At 34.2% G+C, this 12,206-nt stretch overlaps 1 long non-coding RNA gene across 1 annotated transcript; it reads left to right on the forward strand.

Moving 5' to 3' along the window:
• The first annotated feature begins 740 nt into the window (after positions 1 to 740).
• LOC149543386 (uncharacterized) lies at positions 741 to 1,321 on the forward strand. Its single transcript, XR_016355235.1, has 3 exons — positions 741 to 879; positions 982 to 1,077; positions 1,261 to 1,321. It is a non-coding gene; the product is annotated as an uncharacterized LOC149543386 (long non-coding RNA).
• Positions 1,322 to 12,206: the final 10,885 nt, after the last annotated feature.

Below are 12,206 nucleotides of genomic sequence, written 5' to 3' on the forward strand. Positions count from 1 at the left end.
TTTGGTGACTAATCTATTTATGTTAAAGCAGGATGTATCAGCATTGACTGTAGCAGAAAAACAAGTTACACAGATGAAAACTTGCATTGTTACACTTACAGCTGACATTTGACACTTGGAGTTGATATGCACATTTCTTTGAGGTGGGTGATAACAAAGAGCTCATCAATTTTCACTGTGTTATCTTCTGGCTACAAGTCTACACCATTCTTCACTGTTTTTTATTTATACCTAATACAATTTTATTTTTCAAAATGTTTATCACTGCCATAGTTTTTGATAGTTGGCTTCTTTGTATTAACGCCTATAAGGAGCCATTGTATATTGGAAGATAAAGGTTATAAATCTCAGGTAGTTTGTCTGCGAGATTTCTTTTGGATTTGGCTGTGTTACATGAAATGTTGAAGTAAGATGCACTGATTTCAACCCATTCTGATTGATTTGTACAAATTCTTATAACCAGTTCCATATATTTAATTACATTTAGACACTTTTAATGCTTTATTTCAGTGTGCTACATATTCTATTTCATATTTTTGATATATGATGAAAGTATTATAACATATGGAGGAACAATCCATGAGTGGCGTCACCAGTTGAAATGGTTTTAGTTTCAATTTTACACCATTTGATACAAATAATCAGTTTACCAATCGACCCCTAGGTTCATTCCATTTGCAGTAAAATCTTCATTACATAGAAAATGTTCACAAAATCTATGTCAATGCTCACACATCTTCTTGGACTTACGCAAATCTATGTGAATCCTCACACATTTTCTTGGACTTACGCAGGAACTATGTTGCCCTGCAGCTCTTGTTAAATATGTTATCAACTTGACTTTTCTATTAAAGGCTCTCATGCTGAATTGAAAGCCAGGTAAAGAAAAAGATATTATACACTATTTTTTTGGTACCCTGTGCAGCACAACAAACTTGTTCTTACTATAAGAAAATTTTCTTTTCTTTTGTTTCATTGCAGATCTTCTGCTTGCATAGAGGTCTCTCCCCATCATTGGACACACTTGATAACATTCGAGCTTTGGATCGCATACAGGAAGTGCGTCTATACACATAAGTATAAACTTCTTCTTTTCCCGCAACACATATAACAACAATTTTAAGTGCTTGCAAGGTATATACTTATGAATAAATATTACATCCTGATTTAAATGTATGAAAACAATTTTCATTCCCTTTAAGCTTCATTCATCTCAAGGTGCAATTCACAAACTTAAGAATAGTGGCTTTTGTTCTTCAGGATACCTTTAGGGGAAGAGTATGTGAATGCCCCCTCGTGTTTGGAGTCCAGTTTAGAGGAGATGACTATTTACACTACTAAGGTTTGTTGAATCTAATTCTAAATAACATTGCTTGCTATTGTTGAATCTAATCTAATGTATATTTTAACTAGACTTGTAGCTTATATGTTTTCAAATTTTTGTTAGGCCTTGTAGTTTGTATAATTTGATTGTTGGAGAGCTTCTACAGCTAAGCAAGAAGGCCATTGCACGAGTTATAGCCGCACGCTCAGGTATGAAAATTGTTTTTTTTTAATTCTAATGTATATTTTAACTAGACTTTTTGCTTAGTTTGTGAAAGTTGTAGACCAAAGTTTTCATAGCCCAATTTTTGCTTCCTGCAAAGAACGATCATGTCAGATAATATAAGTGAAGAACAAAATAGGGAGACAATCGCTAGATTGTGGTCTAACTTGAAAAGAAAAGGTGATGGAAAATTTTATTGTCCTTGCAATATTTGTAAGGGCTTAAACCGTAGAAGACTGCTAATCAAAACAGTTAAGAGACATTGTAGGGAGAATGGTCACATTGAAGGGGGGCATGACTATCATCCACTGGTAAGTCGTTCATTATATCATTTTAACAATTTATATACATATGAAATCACTTGATGATGAGTTGATGATCATGGTTTATTTATGTTAATCAATTTTATATAGGTTGATCTTCCCAGGGAAGTACATGATATGAACCACAAAAATCCGAAGAATATGGTTTTCTAAGTGGAGGAACATGGAGTTGCAAATATCCAAGGTGAAGAGAATGATCCCATGGAAGATGATGATCATGCACCAGAAAACACAATTGAAGAGGATGGTATAAATACATTGATCCATGACACATCTAGTCCAAGCGTATCTGATCATGATGATGATGATAGCCTTGATGTACCTCTACTTCAGAAGGCATATGAGCCCCTATACAAAGACTCCCAAACAACTCTTCTCTCTGCTGTATTGTTGTTGTTGAACTTGAAGGTTATGAATGGTTTATCTAACATAACAATGTCACGTATGTTAAGGTATGTCATATATGTCTTTATAGTTAACAAAGGGTGAATAATGTACCACTAATATTGTTTATATTAACAACTTATATTTTTTGTTGTAGATTGATAGGCGAGTTTCTGTTACCATCATCAAATATTCTACCTCGCTCATATCGAGAATTAACTGTTGTTATGAAAGATATTGGAATGGAGTATGAAGCAATACATGCTTGTCCCAATGATCATATTATATATTATAAAGAACATGAATTTGCAACACAATGCCCTGTATGTCATACGAGTAGATATCGAATAGATCGACTAACAAAAAAGGTGCCTCAAAAGGTTCTTCGTTACATCCCCATTATTCCACGGATGCGACAATTATTCAGGTGTAGTAGCTTGGCTCAATTGATGGATTATCATGCATGCAATAGAAGTTGAGATGACATTATTCGAATCCCTGCAGATGGTTCGGCATTTATGCACATAGAGGAAAAGTGGCAAGACTTCAAAGAAGAACCTCGTAATCTCAGGCTTTCATTGGCAGCAGATGGTGTCAATCCATTTGGAGAGATGAGATCTGTTTACTCAGTGTGGCCTATTTTTGTTATCAACAATAACATTCCTCTGTGGATGTCAATAAAGAGGGAGCACATTATGTTGGCAATGATTTTTCCAGGTATCTTATCATTTGATAGTTATTAATTTACACGTACTTACAAATCTTGCAGCAAAATGGTCACAATAACTATGTAATGTTACTGTTCATTCAAGTAGGTAAATATCAAGTAAAATATATGAATGTATATATTGAGCCTCTTATCGACGAGTTGGTGGAGTTATGGAACTGTGTCACTATGTATGACGTGTCTAGACCAATACGACAAAGACAATTTCAATTCCATGCAATACTTGCATGGATAATACATGATGCCCCAGGGCTAACACATTTTTGTGGTATGTTATAGTGAATTCAAGTTGTGCACAATAATTCTAATTATAAAAATCAACATATTTAATAATCCAATTACATCATTATCTTGTAGGTCTTCAAACAAAGGGAAAATTTGCATGTCTAGTTTGTGGTCCAAAGATGAAATCTCGTCATTCAAAAAGTTTAGGAAAGCAGGTGTTTGATGAGTGTAGACACTTCCTCCATAGGAATCATAAGTATCAAAGTACAGAAAAACATATTTTCAATGGGAAAGAAGAGACTACATCAAAGCCATGAAGAATGACACCTCGCCTATGGAAGTTGGAATATAATAGAATTAATTGTCGAGGTAATGCCGTTCCACCTAATGGTTTATGTTTGTAATTTATATATTTCTATTGTGATTTTCGTTGACTAATTGTGTAATTGATGATCGTGAAGGTCGTCAAGGCAATACTGACAACCTTCCAAAGGGACTAAAAAGCTATCCCAGACAATTTAGTAGGTTGCCCTACTACGAGGACTTACAAATTGTGCATTTGTTTGATACTATGCATATTGGAAAGAATATAATAGAGAAATTGTGGAAAATATTGGATAGAAGGCGTGACAAAGAAAAAATTGTCAAAATTTGTAATGACATACATGAATCCAATCATACATTGAAAAATTTCATTCACTCAAATAGCAACAGAGATCAAATTAATATAAGTGCCCTTCCATGGTTATTAATGGAGTAGCAAAGTGATGCCATAAAAGAAGTCATACGAAAAATTTGATTTCCCACAGGATTTGCTGTGAACATAAACAATCTCATATAAAAAAAAAAGTGAATTTGGGCCAAGGCTCAAAACGCATGATTGGCATACTTTCGTCAAGGTAAGTTATGTTCTTCTGTATTTACAATATATTCATAAACTACATGAATTGTTCGTTATGTTATGTTAGAAAACAATGAAATGATTGGTTTATAATTACTGCAGTATGTGCTTCCTCTATCTCTCCCAGAGCACTTCAACAATAACATCAAACAAGTGATATACGATCTTGGAAAATATATGAGGTAAGCAGTAATATCTATTCAATTTGTTGTATATATTTATTATATTCGTGATTTTTTTTTCTTGCTATGTAATCTATTGTATATTATTTTGTAAAGTGTCATATCTATATATTTTTTGTGACTTGAATCTCTTAATGTAGGTGGTTGTCATCTAAAGAAATCCATAAAGAAGATATAAACTATTGGAAGAGAAGAATTCCTCATTTACTGTGTGAAATGCAAAAGTGTGTACCTCCAACTTTTTTCAATGCACAGGAACACTACCTCATACACCTAGTTGAGGAGATTGAATTGTGTGGACCTGTACACACTAGGTCAATGTGGATGGTTGAGAGGCATTTGAAATCTTTGAAGGCTTTGGTTCGACAAAGAGCACATCCTGAGGGTTCTATGGTAGAGGGTTATATGGTATACCAGACTATGGTGTACATTACTGAATATCTTCCTAAGTTTGCATCAAATATCCATGTAGATTGCATTTGGGATCTCAAGCCTTTTAAAAAATTAGAAGGGGAGTACTTGATGGGGAAAGGTACATTGAGGAAAGTGAGAGGTAATAAATTATAAGATGTTATTGTAATAAATTATCTCTTAATCTTCAAAATAAATCGGTTGTAAGTTGTCTATTTTTTTTTGTACAAGTGCTGGAGAGTGGGATGCACTACATTTGTATATTGCAAACAATCTTGATTGGATGACGGTATGGATTGAATGATGTCAACATTTTGGTCGCACATTGACATGGGAAGGTGTATCTTCATTGGTTAAAGAAGCCCATCATAATGGAGATTCCAATGTTACGCAAAGGGAAATAGATTTAGCACGTGGTTCAAGAGATTTCTATGTACGTACAAATTTATTAATCACCCGTATGTTTATCAACTCACGATACAATAATTTTGATATGTTTCACATATTATTGCAGGTTAAACACCACAAGGCTATGTTCTGTAATGGTCAAAAATTTCATGTCAAAGTGTTGGATGACACAAAGAAAACTTGTGATTCAGGAATAACTGCAGTCTTTCAAGTGACTAATATTTCATCTAGAAACGACTTACATCCTCAAGAGTCTGAAAATTGATACTATGGCATTTTGGATGAGATAATTGAGTGTGACTTTAGTTCCTTCAAATTAGTACTCTTCGTTGTCAAATGGTACAGGCTACGACTTAATCCAAATGATCCTGATAGAACTGTTATTGAACATGATAATGGATTTACAATGGTTAATACAAGGTCGTTTGAGCCAGTTGGGGATGAGCCTTATGTTCTTCCAAGCCAATGTGAGCAGGTATTTTACTCAGAGGTTCCACATAAACCGGGTTGGTCATTTGTTGTTAGACATGAACCGAGAGGAAGGCCAATAAAGTATAATGCGATGGAAGAAGAAGATACCAAAGAAGTAGAAGATGATGTAGATGGTGATCACGATCGACAGTTATTGGATGATGTTCCTGACACAAATTTTCATGAAGAAGAAGAAGAAGATGATGATGACGATGATGCTGCTACTGATGATGATGATGAAGATGATGTTGATGTTGATGATGATGTTGATGATGACCACGATGACGACGATGATGGCAAGGAGGATGATGATAATGACGATGATGATGATGACGAGGACGATGATGATGATGATGATGATGATGACGACGAGGATGATGATGATGGAATTTAGAGGTATGCCATCAATCCTTAATCTATTTAATATTCATTTCTTGATAGAAATATATTTGTCTTATATATATGGTTACATAGTTTATTCATTATCTATTTAAAAGCTACAAGTTTCAACTACAAATAGAATACTGCTAATCTAAATTAACTATTAATCTAAATTAATTAAATAAAACTATTTAAAACACATATTGATGCGTGAATGTATTGAGCCTTATTTTCTTTCAGGTCAAAAGCATTTGTAAGTGTTTAGTTTAGAAAAGGGAATTCATTAAATATCTATAAAAGGGAGTTGTACCTAGAATAAAATTCATAGGGAAAACATAATATAAGTGCTTACCCAATTTGTTGGTTAATAATTCAAGTATCTCTAACATTTCATTTTAGAATAGGAATAACATTGTATCAGTATGTTGATTTACAAACTAAAACTAGAAAACTTATTTCAGTACATGTATTTGGATCTATGGGATTTACATGGTAAGTAAAAAGAAACCTATAATCCATTTTAAAATTATTATAATGGGTTTTGGAAGAAATTATAGTTATCTTAATTAATATAAAATATCTAACTGAATTTCAAAATGTTATGCAAGTGGCTTTAGTCTAGGTGTTTCCTCCACCTCCACACACATCAAACAACTTCAAATAGCATGTCCCCAAGGTGACTAAGCCCTCAACTCATTAGCTGATACAAAAATGTAGTTTTAGCCCTTCACTAGGCCTACTTCCCTAGTAGGCTTATAATGTGAGCCTGATTTAAGTGTTTTATTGTGTACCTTTTAATGTTTTTAATTTTTATGTGATGCTAATGATGGATGTGATTATGATTATGATGTGATTATACTCACGATAATTGAATTACATTTGCAGGAAATTAAACCCCTTTCAGGAGCATCCCACAAAGTCTCATGGATCGACAGGTATAAGTCAATACTCCTTATAGACAGTCTATTTAATACACTTATCAATAGTAAGATTGATGTCTTCTAAGATCTCTCCCATTTGCAGGTACCGACGAATAGGTATTTGTCAGAAGTGTCTTCCTCGAGTGAGGGAAATATAGGAATAGAAGAAGAAAGTGAGACATGCAGTTTATCTAGAACAGGGAGATTAACTAGAGGTCAAAGGACTAGAAGGAAATTCAATAAATGCATGAAATTTTTCCTTGCTCAAGGGTGGTCATGTTCTTATGATGATGAGATGGAAGGTGACATCGAAGTTCCCTTGAGGTACCAACATCTACAGAAACATTGGGTACCCAAGGAACTTCCTCCAATAAACACTAATTTTTGTGTTAACGAGAGGATATATCGCATAGCACCATCATCACTACATGGTTTGGGCCTATTTTCTATGGATGGCATAAAGGTGTCTTACAACAAAGTTTCTGAATTGATGGAGTATGTTGGACCATGTTACGATTACAAAAGTTGGATGCATATTATTAAATATAAAAAAAGTATGCGTAGGTATGCCCTCTCCGAAAATTATATACAACAACAAGACAATAATCAAAGTAAAAGTGTGGCTATATACATTGCTAGAAGGCCAAAAGCAACAGGGAATATTGCGGGTTTTATAAATAGTACATGACCTGGGTCAACTATAAAGCAACCCAATTGCATATTTGAGGCGCGCGAGGGAGATCGTGTATTCATCTGTGCGATAAAATCAATACATGCAGGGGAAGAGCTTCTTATTGATTACAATTTGAACTGCATAGATACAAACGAGGCTACTATCATGGGGGTGGTACATACTATTAAACCAACTTCTAATCAATGACTCCAACATACCATTTAGTCAATAAATTTTTGGCTAACATTTTTATACTTCATCTTTGACACAGGGGCACAATATGGAGCAACCGCCTAGAGGGGATGTTGACGATGCTCCCGGCTCATCTACACATGAGTAGGTAAAACTCATTTGTAATTGTGCAAACTAGATAGAAGCAAAATGTTATTTTTTTAATGTTGTTTTCTTTATTGTTTTGGAGTAATTTTGATAATACTAATACTATTGTTGTCACAGAGGGCTAGTGGTCGGAGGGAGGGAAAGGAACCTGCAGTCCCTCAGCAGCCCCCCCCTGAGGAGGACCCTTTCTATATCAATTTAGCAGAGATCGATGACCCGATCGGTTCAATCAAAATTAATTTAAAGAAAATCAAAAAAGAAATTCTACGTTTGGCAACCATAAAGCCTATGACTCAACAAATAAAAGATAGGGCATCTGAATTGTTGCACACCTTTGAGTCCTTAAAAGTAAGTATTAATGAAATTTTTAATTATAACAAGAGTTCAATAATGGTTTTTAAGTTATGCTCTTTTATGGCATTAATTAAAATATGGATGCGTTGTCTTTACAGAGTTTTTTGCTTGATTTTGAGCCCCGTTCCCATGATGAGGGTGCTGCAGGTGGTTCAGGTAGATCGCATGTTCCATTCCCCACTTCTGTTTTCCACTGAATATATATAGGAATGATCATAATCATTGACAATACATGCTCGAACAATCCTTTTTTTTAATGCTCTAACAATCTTGTCCATGCTAGTCCACGCGTTCTATATTTATGCATGCTCTAACAATTTTATTCTTTAGCTTCACATCAATTGAATCCTACGATGACGCCGCCTCCATCCAGGACAACCACAAATCTCTTTCCGACTACTAAGTCAGCAACACGCAGCTTACATGCATCGAATGTTGCACCATCTGCTGGTACACAAATCCCTCTTTTTCTCTCTTATGACAGCAACAAATAGTTTCTTTTTTACAACTTTATAACATCAATTATCATTTATTCTTTTATACTTCGATCGTGACAAAGACTTATGAAACTTATGAAACTTTTTGCAATAGGACCTACAACATCATTTCTTGGATGTTCCTATGTTCCTAGTACGGGAACAGTGAAGGATGTCACATTGATCGTTAGCGACGATGAAGGCATTCCATTAAAAGTAGCCAAAGTTCTAGGTACTTTAAAGTTATTATTATTCTATAGTGATATAATATTAATTTAGTTTTTGATCACTCTTCATCGACTAATGATCCCATGATTATTTTGTAGGGAATGATCTTTTCTGGAGAAAACTTGGTGATGAGTGTTTGCAAATATTTGGGCCCACCATGCATACCTGGTGGAACATCATATCCTAACTAAAACCCCAAACCACTATTTTGATTTCATATCATTGCTATAATAGTTTTCCTTTTTTTCTTGAACTATATTAAAGGTAGCTTCACTTCATTTATGAGTCTAACATGTTTTTTTTTACTTAAAAGGTGGAATCACCAATGCAAACCGTTGAAGGATGATCTTATAGAGAGCATGACCCAACTCTTTGGACCTCGTGCATTCAAGAGAAACAAGCTCCTTGAAAAAGCTGGTTTATGTTTGAAGTATATTAGGGACCAGTAAAGAAAAAATTTACAGGATAACCCCAGGTACAAGCGTCCGCCCTATGTTCCTGAGGCTGAGTGGCAGGCTCTGATTTTGGATGGAAAGTATAAAGCTGACAAGAAAAATAAGATTACACCAGTGGAGAGTACAACAAGGTATGTGATACTGTTGAGAATCTAATTATGTACTAATTAACCTCCATATTTATATTATCTAACATATTTCAAACTTTTCATAGATTGCCTGACACATCAAAGGCAACAAAGGCAAGACTAGAAAAGCACGGGACACACAAGCTCGGCTCTGGTGGTTTTTCGAAACTTCAAGCAAGAGTTGTAAGTATTAGTAAATGAAAAATTGTATCAAATTTTTTATATAATGTGAAGGGAAATGCTAGGACTCCCTTATTTAGGTCATCAATTATAAATAGGTCAATAGAATATGATAACAGTAGTGGATTTTCATATTCAATATAAACTATTCAACAATTGAAGTCAAGACTCTGCAATCTAGATTAGTGAAAAAAACTTGTGATTCACTAATATGACATTATTTAAAATCTCACCCTTGACTGAATTTTCCTCCAATAGTTGAGAATAAAGGCAGTGATTGAAAGAATGAGGGAATGCAGCAGCACTTGCAGCCATTTTTATTTCCAAAGAGCTGAACTAACTCTTACCCAACTTAAGAATTTGGAGAAAATATGTTGGTACAAGAAAAGCATACAAACACGCAACATTTATATAGTAGATTGCTCAATCAAAACTGCTCAATTTTTCTCCTATTATATTGTGATGGATATAGATGATTTGCTGTTGATATTTTAACTACCCTCCATTGGCGTTGATGAAAAAATGCAAGTAAAATTCACCATACCATGCAAAAATGCAGGGCTCAAAGTTCAAGAGATGCCTCATAGAAGACGATAAGAGAATTGGCTTCCAACAAGGCTATAGAGCCGTGGCTGAATGGCTACGAGCTGAAATTAGTGTGGAAGGTTCTAATACTGATGCATCTCAGCCACAGGTAAATAAGCTAAATGAAATTTATTTCAAATTGAATACTTTACCAATTAGTCTATTTGATGTTAAGTTCCAATATAAAGTGAGTATATCTGTTTTAAGCAAGCAATGATAACAATGCATAGGATGTTGGAATGCAGCTTGACAATCCTTCTACACAATCTGTGGATGTCGAAGGTTCGCATGATGTGCATCCCAACGGTGGAGGTATACATTTGCTATTAAATTTTTTATATGTAATTGCAATTGGTGTTTGGATTAATGTAACATTTTGTATAGTAGCTGTAGAGGATTGAGGGGTTGATGTTCATGACCGTGTTGACGTTGAGTCCAGACAAAATGATGTGGTCAGATCAGGTAAAGAGACACAGTTATGTTATTTAAAATAATTAAATACTTGTAACAATTATAATAAATTATTTTTAATTTAACTCTTTTATTTTTTATTGCAGAGGACCCCCCTTTGCAACAACATAGGAATTTGAGATCATCAAGAACAGAGAACAAAACAACTGATGAGGGGGGAATTGATGATGACACTGATGCTCCTCTTAGAGCTTACATAGAAAAAAGAAATAGAAAGAAAAAAAAGAAATGATTGTCACTACATACCTTAATTGATAATGACTGTATTTTATGTCTCAATGAATTTAATTATTTGCTAATGAATGTTCATGAATTATGTGTTAATGCAGAATATTGATGAATGTTGCATGTTAACGAATCTAATGTGTTAATGAATGTTATTATGTGATATTGATTGAATGTTACATTTTATTAATGGTTGAAAGAATGAATGAATGTTAGATGTTAATGGGGAATGTAGAGTGATGTTAGGGGGAGGGGGGTGGGGCCAAATGAGCTTCCACCTTCACGTGGTTGGCCCTGTTTAGTAGAGAATATTAAACTATTCTCGAAACAAAGTGAAGCTCAATAAGGTACTTGTTATTACCTTTTTTTAAAAAAAATGTGTGCTTTAGCCTTGATTTTTGAGCATGACATTAACCTTTAAAAAACTCCATGGTTAAGAACATTTGGGTTGGAGTGGTGCTTGGGTGGGTAACATCTTGAGAAAGCCCAACGATTCACCTCCGTGAGCAAACCTAGATGCAATGAGTATTTACTGTTCTGTTCATTCTAATGAGAAAGAATTTATTGTGAAACACTACTCATAAACATAGACCAATGAGTTTGACCGAAAACTACACAATTGAATCCTGATAGCAACATCACAACATTAAAAAAACTTATAACTTGTTAATGCACAAGAAAATTTTGTGTCAATAACAATAGTTTTTGGCTAGTTGAAAGTAATACTTATCAAATTTGTTTGTACTTCCTCATGTAAGACATTTGATATTTACTTTATTGATACTAGAAGAAAATATAATGAACTCCTCCTTAGACTGTTGAAGATAATAATGCAACAAAACCAAATCTATAAAAATTAAGAAGAGTGTTGGCATAAGAGAAAACAAGACGAGAAAAGAAACATAAGATATATACTCAAATAACCACCCTACCCCAAAACACACGAATGTGTGTTAATTCTCCATATAGGTTGTGATACACTCATAAACTCCAACGCTTCATAAGAGATCACCACTCTAATTTCTTATGAGTTCAAATACCATTTCCTTAAAAAAGCCAAATAAAATTGTCCATTCAATCTTCATCCAAGCCTTCAATATGTAGGCCAAAGAACCTACATTGATTTTCCAAAGCCATAAGCCAATACTTGGTTGAGATATCTCAATTTACTTATGTGATCCAATTCTTCATAAGGGATCTATGTTTGATAAGT

The sequence above is a fragment of the Cupressus sempervirens genome, chromosome 8, assembly GCF_028749045.1.
Source record: "Cupressus sempervirens isolate cs-2001-9-10 chromosome 8, ASM2874904v1, whole genome shotgun sequence".
Classification (NCBI taxonomy): domain Eukaryota; kingdom Viridiplantae; phylum Streptophyta; class Pinopsida; order Cupressales; family Cupressaceae; genus Cupressus; species Cupressus sempervirens.